Genomic DNA, 15,753 nt, shown 5'->3' on the forward strand with positions numbered 1-15,753 from the left:
TTTGGTTCGATATCTCGAGATCCATGGGATTTAGGAAATTTCTGTCATCTACAAAGTTGTTCAAGAATTGGAAACCAATATGTTGAGAAACTATTAAATTCAAAATTCAGCCGTAAAGCGGCGCTAGTGTATACGAGTTATTAGTTTGGTTAGATATCTCGGGAGCTGTGGGAATTAGAAAGTTGCCGTCTTCTACAAAGTTGTTCGAGGATTGGAATCCAATATGTTGAGAAGCTTATTAGTTTGAAATTCATCCGCAATGTGGCGCTACTGTATATGAGAGATCAGTATGGTTTGATATATCAGGATCTATTGGTTTTGGAAAGTTGCTATCTTCTATAAAATTGTTCGAGCATTGGAAACCAATATGTTAAGAAACTGTTAAGTTCAGAATTAAGCCATAAGGCGACGCTAGTATATATAAGAGATCAGCTTAGTTCGATATTTCGGGATCTGTGAAATTTAGAAAATTGCCGTCATCAACAAAATTGTTCGAGGACTGGAAACCAATATGTTGAAAAACAGAATAATTTTAAATTCATCCTCAAGGAGGTGCTACTGCATATGAGATATCTTGGGATCTGGGGGATTTAGAAAATTGCCATTTTCTTCAAAGTTGTTCGGGGATTGGAAACCAATATGTTGAAATATCGTGAAGTTTAAAATTCATCCGTAGAGTAGTGATAGTACACGTGAGACCACCAGTTTGATTACATAACCCCGGATCTGCGATATTAGTGAGTGACCGTCTTCTTCACAGCTGCTCGAGGATGAAAACCATTATTCTAAAAAAACTGTTTAGTTTAGATTACATCCGCTGGGTGGTGATATATGGATCAACCAGTTTTGTCGCAGAATATTTAGAGGTGCCGTCATTTACAGTTATTTGGGATTTGAAAACCAATGCGTTCAGAAAAGTGTGTCATATAACTACCGTTTCTGCCTCATACACAGGATGCCTTGGGTTCGATATCAGGTCCGTTTCATTCGCTTACTTTGTATCTTTTTGTATACTTCTCATGTTACAGCAATCGCTAGAACAGGAAATTGATTTCCGTAGCGTTTCCATTTCAATCCTGTATCATAAACCTGACTAGTCTAACAGTAACTGTTAGTATAGGAAATGCAGGAAAAACTTATTTCTTACATCCAATTAGAATTCCGTATTTTGCGTTCCTATCACATCCCAACAAAGTTTTTTTGGCTTCTTTTTGGCCAAATAAGACCGATATCTCTCGAATTTCTAATGTGGTTATTATCATCAAAAGGTATTATTATGATAGAATTCATTATTCATTTGTTTGCGTAGTACAGCAGTTCTCAACCTTTTTCTTGAGAGGTACCCCTTCAAACTTTCGCTTTAATTGAGGTACCCTCTCTTGAGGTAGGCTCCCAAGCCATATGAAAGTTCAATTTAAAGCCTCTTGCAAGGAGCTTCTGAATCTCTTGAAAGAAGGTCTCTGCACCTCTTGATAAGAGGCTCTTAGCATCTTGTAGAGAGACTTTCGATCCTCTCGAAAGGCGGCTTTTGAGCCACTGAAAATGTTAAAATAAGGCATCTTCAGCATCTTTTGAAAGGACGCTTCACAACCTTTTGAGCACAGAATTCCGAACTTTTTGAAGGGAGGCTTCCAAGTCTCTTGCAAGAGGCTTCCGAGCCTCTTGAAAGGAGGCTTCCGAGCCTCTTGAAAGGAGGCTTCCGAGCCTCTTGAAAGGAGGCTTCCGAGCCTCTTGAAAGGAGGTATCCGAGCCTCTTGAAAGGAGGCTTCCGAGCCTCTTGAAAGGAGGCTTCCGAGCCTCTTGAAAGGAGGCTTCCGAAAGGAGGCTTCCGAGCCTCTGAGCCTCTTGAAAGGAGGCTTCCGAGCCTCTTGAAACGAGGCTTCTGAGCCTCTTGAAAGAAGGCTTCTGAGCCTCTTGAAAGAGGCTGAGCCTCTTGAAAGAGGCTTCTGAGCCTCTTGAAAGGAGGCTTCCCATCCTCTTGAAAGGAGGCTTCTGAGCCTCTTGAAAGCAGGCTTGAGGCCTCTTGAAAGGAGGCTTCTGAGCCTCTTGAAAGGAGGCTTCTGAGCCTCTTGAAAGGAGGCTTCTGAGCCTCTTGAAAGGAGGCTTCTGAGCCTCTTGAAAGGAGGCTTCCGAGCCTCTTGAAAGGAGGCTTCCGAGCCTCTTGAAAGGAGGATTCCGAGCCTCTTGAAAGGAGGCTTCCGAGCCTCTTGAAAAGAGGCTTCCGAGCCTCTTGAAAGGAGGCTTCCCATCCTCTTGAAAGGAGGCTTCCAAGCCTCTTGAAAGGAGGCTTCCAAGCTTCTTGAAAGGAGGCTTCCGAGCCTTTTGAAAGGAGGCTTCCGAGCCTTTTGAAAGGAGGCTTCCGAGCCTTTTGAAAGGAGGCTTCCGAGCCTTTTGAAAGTAGGCTTTCGACCCTCTTGAAAGAAGGCTTCCAAGCTTCTTGAAAGGAGGCTTCCAAGCTTCTTGAAAGGAGGCTTCCAAGCCTCTTGAAAGGAGGCTTCCAAGCCTCTTGAAAGGAGGCTTCCAAGCCTCTTGAAAGGAGGCTTCCAAGCCTCTTGAAAGGAGGCTTCCAAGCCTCTTGAAAGGAGGCTTCCAAGCCTCTTGAAAGGAGGTTTCCGAGCCTCTTGAAAGGAGGCTTCCGAGCCTCTTGAAAGGAGGCTTCCGAGACTCTTGAAAGGAGGCTTCCGAGCCTCTTGAAAGGAGGCTTCCGAGCCTCTTGAAAGGAGGCTTCCGAGCCTCTTGAAAGGAGGCTTCCGAGCCTCTTGAAAGGAGGCTTCCGAGCCTCTTGAAAAGAGGCTTCAGAGCCTCTTGAAAGTACGCTTCCGAGCCTCTTGAAAAGAGGCTTCTGAGCCTCTTGAAAGGAGGCTTCCGAGCCTCTTGAAAGGAGGCTTCCGAGCCTCTTGAAAGGAGGCTTCCGAGCCTCTTGAAAGGAGGCTTCCGAGCCTCTTGAAAGGAGGCTTCCGAGCCTCTTGAAAGGAGGCTTCCGAGCCTCTTGAAAGGAGGCTTCCCATCCTCTTGAAAGGAGGCTTCCCATCCTCTTGAAAGGAGGCTTCCAAGCCTCTTGAAAGGAGGCTTCCAAGCTTCTTGAAAGGAGGCTTCCGAGCCTTTTGAAAGGAGGCTTCCGAGCCTTTTGAAAGGAGGCTTCCGAGCCTTTTGAAAGGAGGCTTCCGAGCCTTTTGAAAGGAGGCTTCCGAGCCTTTTGAAAGAAGGCTTAGGAGCCTTTTAAAAGGAGGCTTCCGAGCCTTTTGAAAGGAGGCTTCCGAGCCTTTTGAAAGGAGGCTTCCGAGCCTTTTGAAAGAAGGCTTCCGAGCCTTTTGAAAGGAGGCTTCCGAGCCTTTTGAAAGGAGGCTTCCGAGCCTTTTGAAAGTAGGCTTCCGACCCTCTTGAAAGAAGGCTTCCAACCCTCTTGAAAGAAGGCTTCCAAGCTTCTTGAAAGGAGGCTTCCAAGCCTCTTGAAAGGAGGCTTCCGAGACTCTTGAAAGGAGGCTTCCGAGCCTCTTGAAAGGAGGCTTCCGAGCCTCTTGAAAGGAGGCTTCCGAGCCTCTTGAAAGGAGGCTGAGGCCTCTTGAAGGAGGCCTGAGCCTCTCAAAAAGAAGCTTCCGAGACTCTTGAAGGAGGCTTCCAAACCTCTTGAAAGGAGGCTTCAAGCCTCTTGAAAGGAGGCCTGAGCCTCTTGAAAGGAGGCTTCCAGGCCTCTTGAAAGGAGGCTTCTGAGCCTCTTGAAGGAGGCTTCTGAGGCCTCTTGAAAGGAGGCCTGAGGCCTCTTGAAAGGAGGCTTCTGAGCCTCTTGAAAGGAGGCTTCTGAGCCTCTTGAAGGAGGCTTCTGAGCCTCTTGAAAGGAGGCTTCCTGAGGCCTCTTGAAGGAGGCTTCTGAGCCTCTTGAAAGGAGGCTTCTGAGCCTCTTGAAGGAGGCTTCTGAGCCTCTTGAAAGGAGGCTTCTGAGCCTCTTGAAAGGAGGCTTGAGCCTCTTGAAGGAGGCTTCTGAGCCTCTTGAAAGGAGGCTTCCTGAGCCTCTTGAAAGGAGGCTTCCTGAGCCTCTTGAAAGGAGGCTTCTGAGGCCTCTTGAAAGGAGGCTTGAGCCTCTTGAAAGGAGGCTTCTGAGGCCTCTTGAAGGAGGCTCTGAGGCCTCTTGAAAGGAGGCTTCTGAGCCTCTTGAAAGGAGGCTTCTGAGCCTCTTGAAAGGAGGCTTGAGCCTCTTGAAAGGAGGCTCTGAGCCTCTTGAAAGGAGGCTTCTGAGCCTCTTGAAGGAGGGTTCTGAGCCTCTTGAAAGGAGGCTTCTGAGCCTCTTGAAGGAGGCTTCTGAGGCCTCTTGAAAGGAGGCTTCTGAGCCTCTTGAAAGGAGGCCTGGAGCCTCTTGAAAGGAGGCCTGAGCCTCTTGAAAGGAGTTTTCCAAGCCTCTTGAAAGGAGGCTTCTGGGCCTCTTGAAAGAGGCTTCTGAGCTCTTGAAAGAGGCCTGAGCCTCTTGAAAGGAGGCTTCTGAGCCTCTTGAAAGGAGGCTTCTGAGCCTCTTGAAGGAGGCCTGAGCCTCTTGAAAGGAGGCTTGAGCCTCTTGAAAGGAGGCTTCCAGGCCTCTTGAAAGGAGGCTTCTGAGCCTCTTGAAAGGAGGCTTGAGGGCCTCTGGAAGGAGGCTTCTGAGCCTCTTGAAAGGAGGCTTCCGAGCCTCTTGAAAGGAGGCTTCCGAGCCTCTTGAAAGGAGGCTTCCGAGCCTCTTGAAAGGAGGCTTCCGAGCCTCTTGAAAGGAGGCTTCCGAGCTTCTTGAAAGGAGGCTTCCGAGCCTATTGAAAGGAGGCTTCCGAGCCTCTTGAAAGGAGGCTTCCCATCCTCTTGAAAGGAGGCTTCCCATCCTCTTGAAAGGAGGCTTCCTAACCTCTTGAAAGGAGGCTTCCAAGCTTCTTGAAAGGAGGCTTCCAAGCTTCTTGAAAGGAGGCTTCCGAGCCTTTTGAAAGGAGGCTTGAAAGGAGGCTTCTGAGCCTTTTGAAAGGAGGCTTGAGGCCTCTTGAAGGAGGCTTCCAAGCCTCTTGAAAGGAGGCTTCCAAGCCTCTTGAAAGGAGGCTTCCGAGCCTCTTGAAAGGAGGCTTCCGAGCCTCTTGAAAGGAGGCTTCCGAGCCTCTTGAAAGGAGGCTTCCGAGCCTCTTGAAAGGAGGCTTCCCATCCTCTTGAAAGGAGGCTTCCCATCCTCTTGAAAGGAGGCTTCCTAACCTCTTGAAAGGAGGCTTCCAAGCTTCTTGAAAGGAGGCTTCCAAGCTTCTTGAAAGGAGGCTTCCGAGCCTTTTGAAAGGAGGCTTCCGAGCCTTTTGAAAGGAGGCTTCCGAGCCTTTTGAAAGGAGGCTTCCGAGCCTCTTGAAAGGAGGCTTGCGCCTTTTTGAAAGAAGGCTTGAGGCCTTTTGAAAGAAGGCTTCTGAGCCTTTGAAAGAAGGCTTAGGAGCCTTTAAAAGGAGGCTTCAGAGCCTTTTGAAAGGAGGCTTGAGCCTTTTGAAAGGAGGCTGGAAGCCTTTTGAAAGGAGGCTTCCGAGCCTTTTGAAAGGAGGCTTCCGAGCCTTTTGAAAGGAGGCTTCCGAGCCTTTTGAAAGGAGGCTTCCGAGCCTTTTGAAAGGAGGCTTCCGAGCCTTTTGAAAGTAGGCTTCCGACCCTCTTGAAAGAAGGCTTCCAACCCTCTTGAAAGAAGGCTTCCAAGCCTCTTGAAAGGAGGCTTCCAAGCCTCTTGAAAGGAGGCTTCCAAGCCTCTTGAAAGGAGGCTTCCGAGACTCTTGAAAGGAGGCTTCCAAGCCTCTTGAAAGGAGGCTTCCGAGCCTCTTGAAAGGAGGCTTCCGAGCCTCTTGAAAGGAGGCTTCCGAGCCTCTTGAAAGGAGGCTTCCGAGCCTCTTGAAAGGAGGCTTCTGAGCCTCTTGAAAGAAGGCTTCCGAGCCTCTTGAAAGGAGGCTTCCGAGCCTCTTGAAAGGAGGCTTCCGATCCTCTTGAAAAAAGGCTTCCGAGCCTGTTGAAAGGAGGCTGCCGAGCCTATTGAAAGGAGGCTTCCAAGCCTATTGAAAGGAGGCTTCCAAGCCTATGGAAAGGAGGCTTCCGAGCCTCTTGAAAGGAGGCTTCCGAGCCTCTTGAAAGGAGGCTTCCGAGCCTCTTGAAAGGAGGCTTCCGAGCCTCTTGAAAGGAGGCTTCCGAGCCTCTTGAAAGGAGGCTTCCGAGCCTCTTGAAAGGAGGCTGGAGCCTCTTGAAAGGAGGCTTCCGAGCCTCTTGAAAGGAGGCTTCCGAGCCTCTTGAAAGGAGGCTTCCGAGCCTCTTGAAAAGAGGGTTCCGAGCCTCTTGAAAGGAGGCTTCCGAGCCTCTTGAAAGGAGGCTTCCGAGCCTCTTGAAAGGAGGCCTCCGAGCCTCTTGAAAGGAGGCTTCCGAGCCTCTTGAAAGGAGTTTTCCAAGCCTCTTGAAAGGAGGCTTCCGAGCCTCTTGAAAAGAGGCTTCCGAGCCTCTTGAAAAGAGGCTTCCGAGCCTCTTGAAAGGAGGCTTCCGAGCCTCTTGAAAGGAGGCTTCCGAGCCTCTTGAAAGGAGGCTTCCGAGCCTCTTGAAAGGAGGCTTCTGAGCCTCTTGAAAGGAGGCTTCTGAGCCTCTTGAAAGGAGGCCTGAGGCCTCTTGAAAGGAGGCTTGAGCCTCTTGAAAGGAGGCTCCTGAGGCCTCTTGAAGGAGGCTCGAGCCTCTTGAAAGAAGGCTGAGCCTCTTTAAAGGAGGCTTCTGAGCCTCTTGAAAGGAGGCTTCCTGAGCCTCTTGAAGGAGGCTTCCTGAGCCTCTTGAAAGGAGGCCTGAGGCCTCTTGAAAGGAGGCCTGAGCCTCTTGAAAGGAGGCTTCTGAGCCTCTTGAAGGAGGCTTCTGAGGCCTCTTGAAAGGAGGCTGAGCCTCTTGAAGGAGGCCTGAGGCCTCTTGAAAGGAGGCTTCTGAGCCTCTTGAAAGGAGGCTTCTGAGCCTCTTGAAAGGAGGTTTCTGACCCTCTTGAAAGGAGGCTTCTGAGCCTCTTGAAGGAGGCCTGAGGCCTCTTGAAGGAGGCTTCTGAGCCTCTTGAAAGGAGGCTTCCGAGCCTCTTGAAAGGAGGCTTCCGAGCCTCTTGAAAGGAGGCTTCCGAGCCTCTTGAAAGGAGGCTTCCGAGCCTCTTGAAAGGAGGCTTCCGAGCCTATTGAAAGGAGGCTTCCGAGCCTCTTGAAAGGAGGCTTCCGAGCCTCTTGAAAGGAGGCTTCCGAGCCTCTTGAAAGGAGGCTTCATGTCTCTCAAACGGAGGCTTTTGAACCTTTAGATTTCAGTTCAAAAGCATATTCCTAACATATTACTTAACATTTTGTTTAGATCAGGTAGATTGCATTGAAGATTTTCCAAACATGCTCATTTGACGTTTTGTCCGTTTGATTTTTTTATTCTGCAGCCCTTTATACTCTGTGCTGGTTGAGGAGGACAGGATTCAATTGGGTTTGATATTATGTACAAGACAAAGTTTTGAAAAATATACAGAATTATCAAAACTTCAACAATAAGTTTCAATTGAAATTTTATACGTCCGCCATTACGCATTTTTGTCCGAGGTACCCCCTAGGGCCAGCGAAGGTACCCCCAGGGGTACATGTACCCCAGGTTGAGAACCGCTGGCGTAGTACATATATTTTTGGGCTATTATTATACCTTTGGCGAAGGTGGAAAACTCTATACAATATTGGATGGTAAAGAGCATTGACTAACTTCCTGGTCATTATCAGAAATGTTTTAGAAGAAAATCGTTGGTCTAGGACGAAATGTACAAAACGACCATTCACGGACGTTCCAGATTTGCGGAAAGGCCGTCTGGTAGCCACCTGCGGCCGTTGCAGAGTAAGAACTGTGAATTAACACTAAGACCACTAAGATCAAAAATGTCTTAGAAAAAATTGCGCTTCTTTAGGACGAACCATCCAAAATTACCATATTACAGGTTTTCCAAATTATTCGGAAGGCAGGTGGCCACGTGCAGTCATAGCTGATTTAGACTTTGAAATATCTCCAAGATCACCATCAGAAAAGGTTTAGAAAAAATGCGCTGCTTTAGGAAAAAACTTTCCAAAATCATAATTTCTACGGTCGTTCCGGATTATCCCGAAGGCCATCTGGTGGTCATAGCATAGTATTGACTGAGAATTGCATCCAAAATACTGCCAAGGGCTGAAAGCCTCCCTAATAAAGATACAAAAAAAAAATCATCCTGAATACCGTCAAAAATGGTTTAGAAAAATTGCGCTGCTCTAGGACGAACTTCACAAAATTACCATTTTTACAGATTTTTTTGGATATTCCAGAATGCCGTCTGGTGGCCACTGCGGTCGTAGCTGAGTAGGAGCTGTGTATTACCTGGAATATCGCCGTCAGAAATGGTTTACGAAAAATTGCACTGCTATAGGATAAACTTTTCAAAATTACCATTTTTACCGACGTTCCGGATTTTCCGGAAGGCCGTCTGATGGCCACCTACGGCCATAGATGAGTGAGAACTGCGAATTAACTCCAAGGTTATTGTCAGAAATGGTTAAGAAAAAAAATGCGCTGCTCTAGTACAAACTTTTCAAAATGACATTTTTTACGATCGTTCCGGAAGGCCGTCTGATGGCCACCTACGGTTATAGCAGAATAAGAACTGTTGAATATCTGAAAAATCACCATCAGAAATGGTTTAGAAAAAATTGCGCTCCGCTAGGACGAACTTCACAAAATGACCATTTTTACGTTCCGTGTTTTCCGGAAGGCCGCCTGTGGTCATAGCAGTGTGCGAAATGTGTTTTAGCTCAAACATCCCCACCAGAAATGGTTTAGAAAAAATTGCGCTGCTCGCGGACGAACTTTCCAGAATGACCATTTTTACGAACGTTCCGGGTTTTCTGGAAGGCCGCCTGGTGGCCACCTACGGTCATAGGTGAGTGAGAATTGCGAATTAACTCCATGGTTATTATCAGAAATGATAAAGAAAAAATCGCATTACTTTAGGATGAATTGTTAATGAAATAAATAAATAATTTATTACTGGTCACTTTTCCCAGTGCACCTGAGCCTTTTATTTAGCTATATTTACCCGAGCCTTCTATCGAATCACTTTTATTATCTTTTCAATTGATGAAAAACTATTTTTTTGAGGAATACATGGTGGTTTGGTGCAAATTGATCAACTGAATAAAAAGTTATCTCATTTTTACTCAATGTGTTGTACTTTTTACAACGGTGCGAGTCCCGGAAGGTTAAATAAAATATTACCATGTTTGCATATACTTCCCTGAGATTTCCTTTGCTGTAAATGAAATTATATCATACTCAGCAGCAGCTATCCGTATGGCTACAAATCAGAACATAGCGGAGGTAGCCGGGTGTGAATCTCGATCCGGTCTACGAAATTTTCTCGGCTTCCTTAGGCATGAGGTGGTAGCCACATGATAGACAAATACATAAAAAGATTCTTGAAGCCACTCAAGGAAAATGTAGAAAATGTTTAATAACTAAAAAATACCGCGGTATGGCAATATACGGGCGATTGTAAGCGATGCCAGCGAAAAAACAGAAGAACAAATAGTATCAAAGAATGATAGTAATCTGAATTTGAGTGCATACATTCGTGTTGATTTCGAAGATTTCGCATACTTGTTTGAAAATTATCACAAAGCGTATTATCCCCGGGTAAGGGCCCGCTAATGATCGTTAATTTTTGGGTGTTTTTGTTTCTTGTTCAGTGAATTAGAGAGAACAATGGGTGGGATCAGTCAGTTGATGGAAGCCCGATGGAAAGGATCAGTTAGGATCAGTCCAGAAGTGCGTAATCTGTGCAAGTGCTGCATTAATGAAGAAAATGCAGAAATTGGGCGATGTATTGGAGTGCTCTAGATAATATTGGGGATATTTGTACCAGAGTGAGGTGATAAATTTTCATTTACGTGTGTATGTACATGAATACTCAACTGTGTAGTGTTTGAAGAGTGGCGGTATGAACATGCAATAAGGATCCATGCACGTAAGTGTTGCTAACCGGCAAAAAGCAGTTTCGTACACAACTAGATATCTGCAAGCTTTCAGAAACGACGTTTTGTAATTCTAAATTGAAAAAGGAAGAATCTATATTTGCATGATTATTCCGAATTTTCTTGGATCTTTGAGTATGTATTGATTGATACAAATGGATTAGTTTTGTCAATCGTTAATCGTTCTTAATGTGATTAATGTGAAGGTGTGAAGGAATCGTCAAATTTTGAAATATGCATTGCTTTCGATATACTGGAAATTTCAATCTGAATCTTTGTCAGGTAAAACGTAATATTTTCCGTGTTTTTCCTTAAAAACGTCAAAATTAAAAAGTTTTGAGTTGTGCTACTACCTATTTCAAGCTATTCTTCTCACACTGTTGCCAAATCGTCAGAATAAAAAACCGTGGTTACTCATTTTTTGAGCAACAATGGTTTGTCCCGGGGTCTGTGAAGCGGCCATGTTTCTGATGTCAGCTTCAAAATTCTCGAATAATTTAATACGAAGACGTAATCATGCCATTGAAAAAATGTTTTAAAATATGAATATTAAATGAAAATCCATTAAAGGCATCAATATTCTTGTTGAAATACACCTCGCATTCATTCATTCGCAGCAGGGACTATGTCCAAGGGCTTGACGATCCCTCCTCAGGCCATTTGCGAGTTGTGGGGCTTGCCTAGGATGTGGTGGGGTTTGACAGTGGGCCCTGTTAAATTCCTATAAAAAGCTGCATGTATCCGCAAGTAGGCCCCACGAAAGCGACCGTGTGCCGCTCAAAGCGCACAAGCCCAAGTCCTGGTGTTAGGTGGGACGCTAAACAGCCCTGACACGACGGCCCTCCGACGAGACAAGAGGTTTGCGCAGGCCCAATAAGCCGCCTGGAAAACCAAAAATTACGAACAATATAAGAGATAATATAATCGGCAAAGACCTAGGCGACGAATAAAGGATCACGATTAGAAGCTTGGAACATGGAACTGCAAGTCGCTAGGTTTTGCATGTTGCGACAGGATGATCTACGATGAATTACATCCCCGCAACTTCGACGTCGTGGCGCTGCAGAAGATTTGCTGGACAGGACAGAAAGTGTGGAAAAGCGGACATCGAGCGGCTACCTTCTACCAAAGCTGTGGCACCACCTACGAGCTGGGAACCGGCTTCATAGTGCTGGGTAAGATGCGCCAACGCGTGATTGGGTGGCAGCCAATCAACGCAAGGATGTGAAAGCTGATGATTAAAGGCCGTTTCTTCAACTATGACATCATCCACGTGCACTGCCCACACGAAGGGAGACCCGACGACGAGAAAGAAGCGTTCTACGCACAGCTGGAGCAGACATACGATGGATGCCCACTGCGGGATGTCAAAATCGTCATCGGTGACATGAACGTACATGTAGGAAGGGAGGAAATGTATAGACCGGTCATCGGACGGGATAGTCTGCACACCGTATCGAATGACAACGGCCAACAATGCATAAACTTCGCAGCCTCCCGCGGAATGGTAGTCCGAAGCACCTTCTTTCCCCGCAAAAATATCCACAAGGCCACATGGAGATCACCTAACCAAGAAACGGAAAACCAAATCGACCACGTTCTAATCGACGGTAAATTCTTCTCCGACATCACGAACGTCCGCACTTACCGCAGTGCGAATATTGAATCCGACCACTACCTCGTTGCAGTATGCCTGCGCTCAAAACTCTCGACGGTGTACAGCACGCGTCGAAGTCGGACGCCGCGGCTTAACATTGGGCGGCTACAAGACGGTAGACTAGCTCAAGAATACGCGCAGCAGCTGGAAGTGGTACTCCCAATGGAAGAGCAGCTAGGCGCAGCATCTCTTGAAGACGGCTGGAGAGATATTCGATCCGCTATTGGTAACACCGCAACCGCTGCACTTGGCACGGTGCCCCTGGATCAGAGAAACGACTGGTATGACGGCGAATGTGAGCAGTTAGTGTAAGAGAAGAATGCAGCATGGGCGAGATTGCTGCAACACCGCACGAGGGCGAACGAGGCACGATATGACCGAACAGACAAAACTCAATTTTCCGGAGGAAAAAGCGCCAGCAGGAAGATCGAGACCATGAAAAGACGGAGCAACTGTGATACAATCGATCGGGACCAGCTATGGCAGCTAATGCACGAACACGGATTTCCGGATAAACACACACTTGCCACGAGTTCGAATAGAGTTCGCCGCCGTACAAAACTGACAATCTACAAAACGCTCATTAGACCGGTAGTCCTCTACGGACATGAGACCTGGACGATGCTCGTGGAGGACCAACGCGCACTTGGAGTTTTCGAAAGGAAAGTGCTGCGTACCATTTATGGTGGGGTGCAGATGGCGGACGGTACGTGGAGGAGGCGAATGAACCACGAGTTGCACCAGCTGTTGGGAGAACCATCCATCGTTCACACCGCGAAAATCGGACGACTGCGGTGGGCCAGGCACGTAGCCAGAATGTCGGACAGTAACTTGGTGAAAATGGTTCTCGACAACGATCCGACGGGCACAAGAAGTCGAGGTGCGCAGCGGGCAAGGTGGATCGACCAGGTGGAGGATGACTTGCGGACCCTCCGTAGACTGCGTGGTTGGCGACGTGTAGCCATGGACCGAGCCGAATGAAGAAGACTTTTATATACCGCACAGGCCACTTCGGCCTTAGTCTGAATAAATAATAATAATAAACAAATGAAATGAATGAATCAGTTCATAATGTGCACATTGCCATCATAACTAAAACATATATAAAACCAGGACTCTCCATTAAAAGATATGCAAATTATTTTATCTACAGAAATGATCGTCTTTACAGCGCCTGTGGAGGGGTCGCCTTCGTCATTAATAGACGTATCAAAAATAAATTATTTTCTTCGTTCGAAGCCAAAGTTTTTGAAACCTTGGGAGTTTCTGTTGAAACAAATTTACTTGCCTACTTGCCATTTCAATGCAATGGTCAGCAAAAGAATTTGTTGAAAGCTGATCTTCAAATTCTGACTCGCAACAAATCTAAATTATTCGTAATTGGTGACTTCAATGCCAAACCCCGTTCATGGAATAATGCTCAAAGCAATTTAAACGAAAAAAAATATTTGAAGATTGTGCCGCGGGATATTATATACTATATTCAATATCTCAATGACCCAACTTGTTTTTCATCCACTCGAAATCCTTCGACAATGGATTTGGTTTGAACGGATTCAAGTCAGCTGTGTGGCCAATTGGTAACTCATGCTGAATTTAGCTCTGATCACCTTCTTGTGACATTTGAAATCTCACAAGAAGCCATTTATAATCCAATCAGCTCTACTTTTAATTATCATAGAGCTGATTGGGATTTATATAAAACATATATCGATCAGAATTTTGATGTTAATATTCCTTTGGATACCAAAAGTGATGTTGACAATGCGCTCGTATCTTTGACAAATTTAATTTTCGAAGCCAGAGGCATTGCAATTCCGAAATGTGAATTTAAATTCAACTCCATTATTATTGACGACGATCTTCAGCTACTGATCCGTCTTAAAAATGTGAGGCGAAGGCAATACAAAGAACTCGCGATCCCGCGTTGAAAGTTATTTGGCGAGATTTGCAAAATGAAATTAAAAACCCTGATTAATCCACCTAGCGGTGTTGGTGCCTTTCTCGTGCAAAAAAAAACTAAAAAGATATATGAGCGAGTGTTTTTTAGCGTGTTTTGCGCATAGTAAATAGTAATTTGACCAAAACTTCTGATCCCATAGCCCAATCTGGCCAATTTTCAATAAAAAACATTGGGCAAGATTCTCAGGCGAATGAAACTTGTTGCGTTAGCCAAAAAGTGTGTTTACAAAATTTTGTACACATACGCTCATACATACATACATACACACAAACTCAATTCGTCGAGCTGAGTCGATTGGTATATAACACTATGAGTCTCCGAGCCTTCTATCAAAAGTTTGGTTTCGGAGTGATCATATAGCCTATACTTAGTATACGAGAAAGGCAAAACGTTTCGCTATTCTGAGAAATACCAACTTTGAGAATAATGTCTCGAAGTTGGATCCCAGTTCGATACCCTTTTGGAAATTAACGAAAATTCTTTAAAAACCGCAAAAGCCAATTCCAGCGCTTAAAAAGGAAAATAAAATGTTATTAATAAATGGCGAAAAGGCTGAAAAACTTGCTCAGCAGTTCGAGATTGCCCATAATTTTAGTCTAGGTCTCACTAGTCCAATTGAGGATCAGGTTACACGGAGCTTCGAAGACATTCTCAACCAAGATAATGTTTTTGACTCTTCGTTGGGAACTAATTTGGATCTATTACTAGAAAATTTAACAATATGAAAGCCCCGGGTGATGATGGTATTTTCTACATACTTATCAAAAAACTTCCTGAGAGCTTTTTATCCTTTTTGGTTAATTTAGTTAACAAATGTTCCAATTTTGAAGCCGGACAAAAACCCAGCTGAGGCTTCTAGTTATCGCCCAATCAGTTTGCTTTCTTCAATAAGCAAACTGTTTGAAAAGATTATTTTAAATATAATGATGGTTCATATTAATGACAATTCTATTTTTGCTGATGAGCAATTTGGTTTTCGCCATGGGCATTCAACCACCCATCAGTTATTAAGAGTTACGAATTACATTCGGCTCAACAAATCTGAAGGATATTCGACTGGAGTTGCTCTTCTTGATATAGAGAAAGCATTTGACAGTGTTTGGCATGAAGGTTTGATTGTAAGATTGATGAATTATAATTTTCCTCTGTACATTATTAAACTGATCCAAAATTATTTATCAGAACGCTCACTGCAGGTAAGCTGTCACAATTTCCTGTAAGAGCTGGTGCTCCCAAGGGCAGCATACTGCGACCCATATTGTACAACATTTATACTATATATAAATTTTATAACAAAATAATGAAACATAACTAATTCTGTAATAATTTTGCTAAGAAAAAAAGTGATAATAATTTATCATATCTCGATTATACCAACGGTTGTTATAAATAACTTATGTTGTTACAATCATGTTATAATCTTGTTTTGCCATCCTAGTCGGGAGTCTAAGAGATGAATGCATGTATTAGATAATCAGCAAATAAAACTTGTAAAAAAAGAAGGAAACAGAATTAATAAAAACAAACAAGAAAAAACTCCTAAATGGATAAATATTGATGATCAAGATTTGAGTTAGGTTGAGTGGACATATTATGACTGAGAGAAGCTAATATGTATTATACTTCCGAATTTTTCCATTTAGTTCAGTTTATGTATACTGCTTATAAGTTAATTAATAAACTATTATTAAATTACTGTTAGCATCATTCAATGTTTAGAGGTGGAATGAATACCAACATAAAGTATTTGCCTTTAAAGCTTGAGCTTGAGCTTGATTGACTGCCAGTAGTTGCTACACCATTATGACCAGATCAGCTGTTCTTGCACAGAGAACCAACAGATGTTTGCTTGGGACTAGCACACATCTTCAATGTACAAGTACTGGTGATCTCATTTGTTAGGTGTCATACTGCTACGTCAGAATGCAAGTCAATGTAGGGAAGGGGAGGAAATGATAATATAATCACTCGCCCTCTGCAAGTCGAATATACCTCTGCACTTGCCACGAGTTCATACGGAATTTATTGGAATTTTGGGTTAGGTTCGAGAGGCAGAGGTTCGTCTTGGTTAACGAGCTGCCAATGTTATAGATAGAAGAAAGCAACCGATGAAATTTCTAATTGGGTGTAGGGGAAAT

The 15,753-nt window shown here is 44.8% G+C and overlaps 1 protein-coding gene across 2 annotated transcripts in view; it reads left to right on the forward strand.

Moving 5' to 3' along the window:
* The window catches only part of LOC134208334 (chloride channel protein 2-like), a 35,328-nt gene that overhangs the window by 2,027 nt on the left and 17,548 nt on the right, over positions 1-15,753 (forward strand). The window contains exon 1 of one of the 2 annotated variants that reach the window (XM_062684335.1): positions 9,769-9,988. The exons of the other annotated variant lie outside the window; for it this stretch is intronic. The gene's annotated coding sequence lies outside the window, so the exon portion shown is untranslated. Of the gene's footprint in view, positions 1-9,768; positions 9,989-15,753 lie in introns of those variants that run through there. 2 annotated transcript variants of the gene reach the window in all.

The sequence above is a fragment of the Armigeres subalbatus genome, chromosome 1 (assembly GCF_024139115.2).
Source record: "Armigeres subalbatus isolate Guangzhou_Male chromosome 1, GZ_Asu_2, whole genome shotgun sequence".
NCBI lineage: Eukaryota > Metazoa > Arthropoda > Insecta > Diptera > Culicidae > Armigeres > Armigeres subalbatus.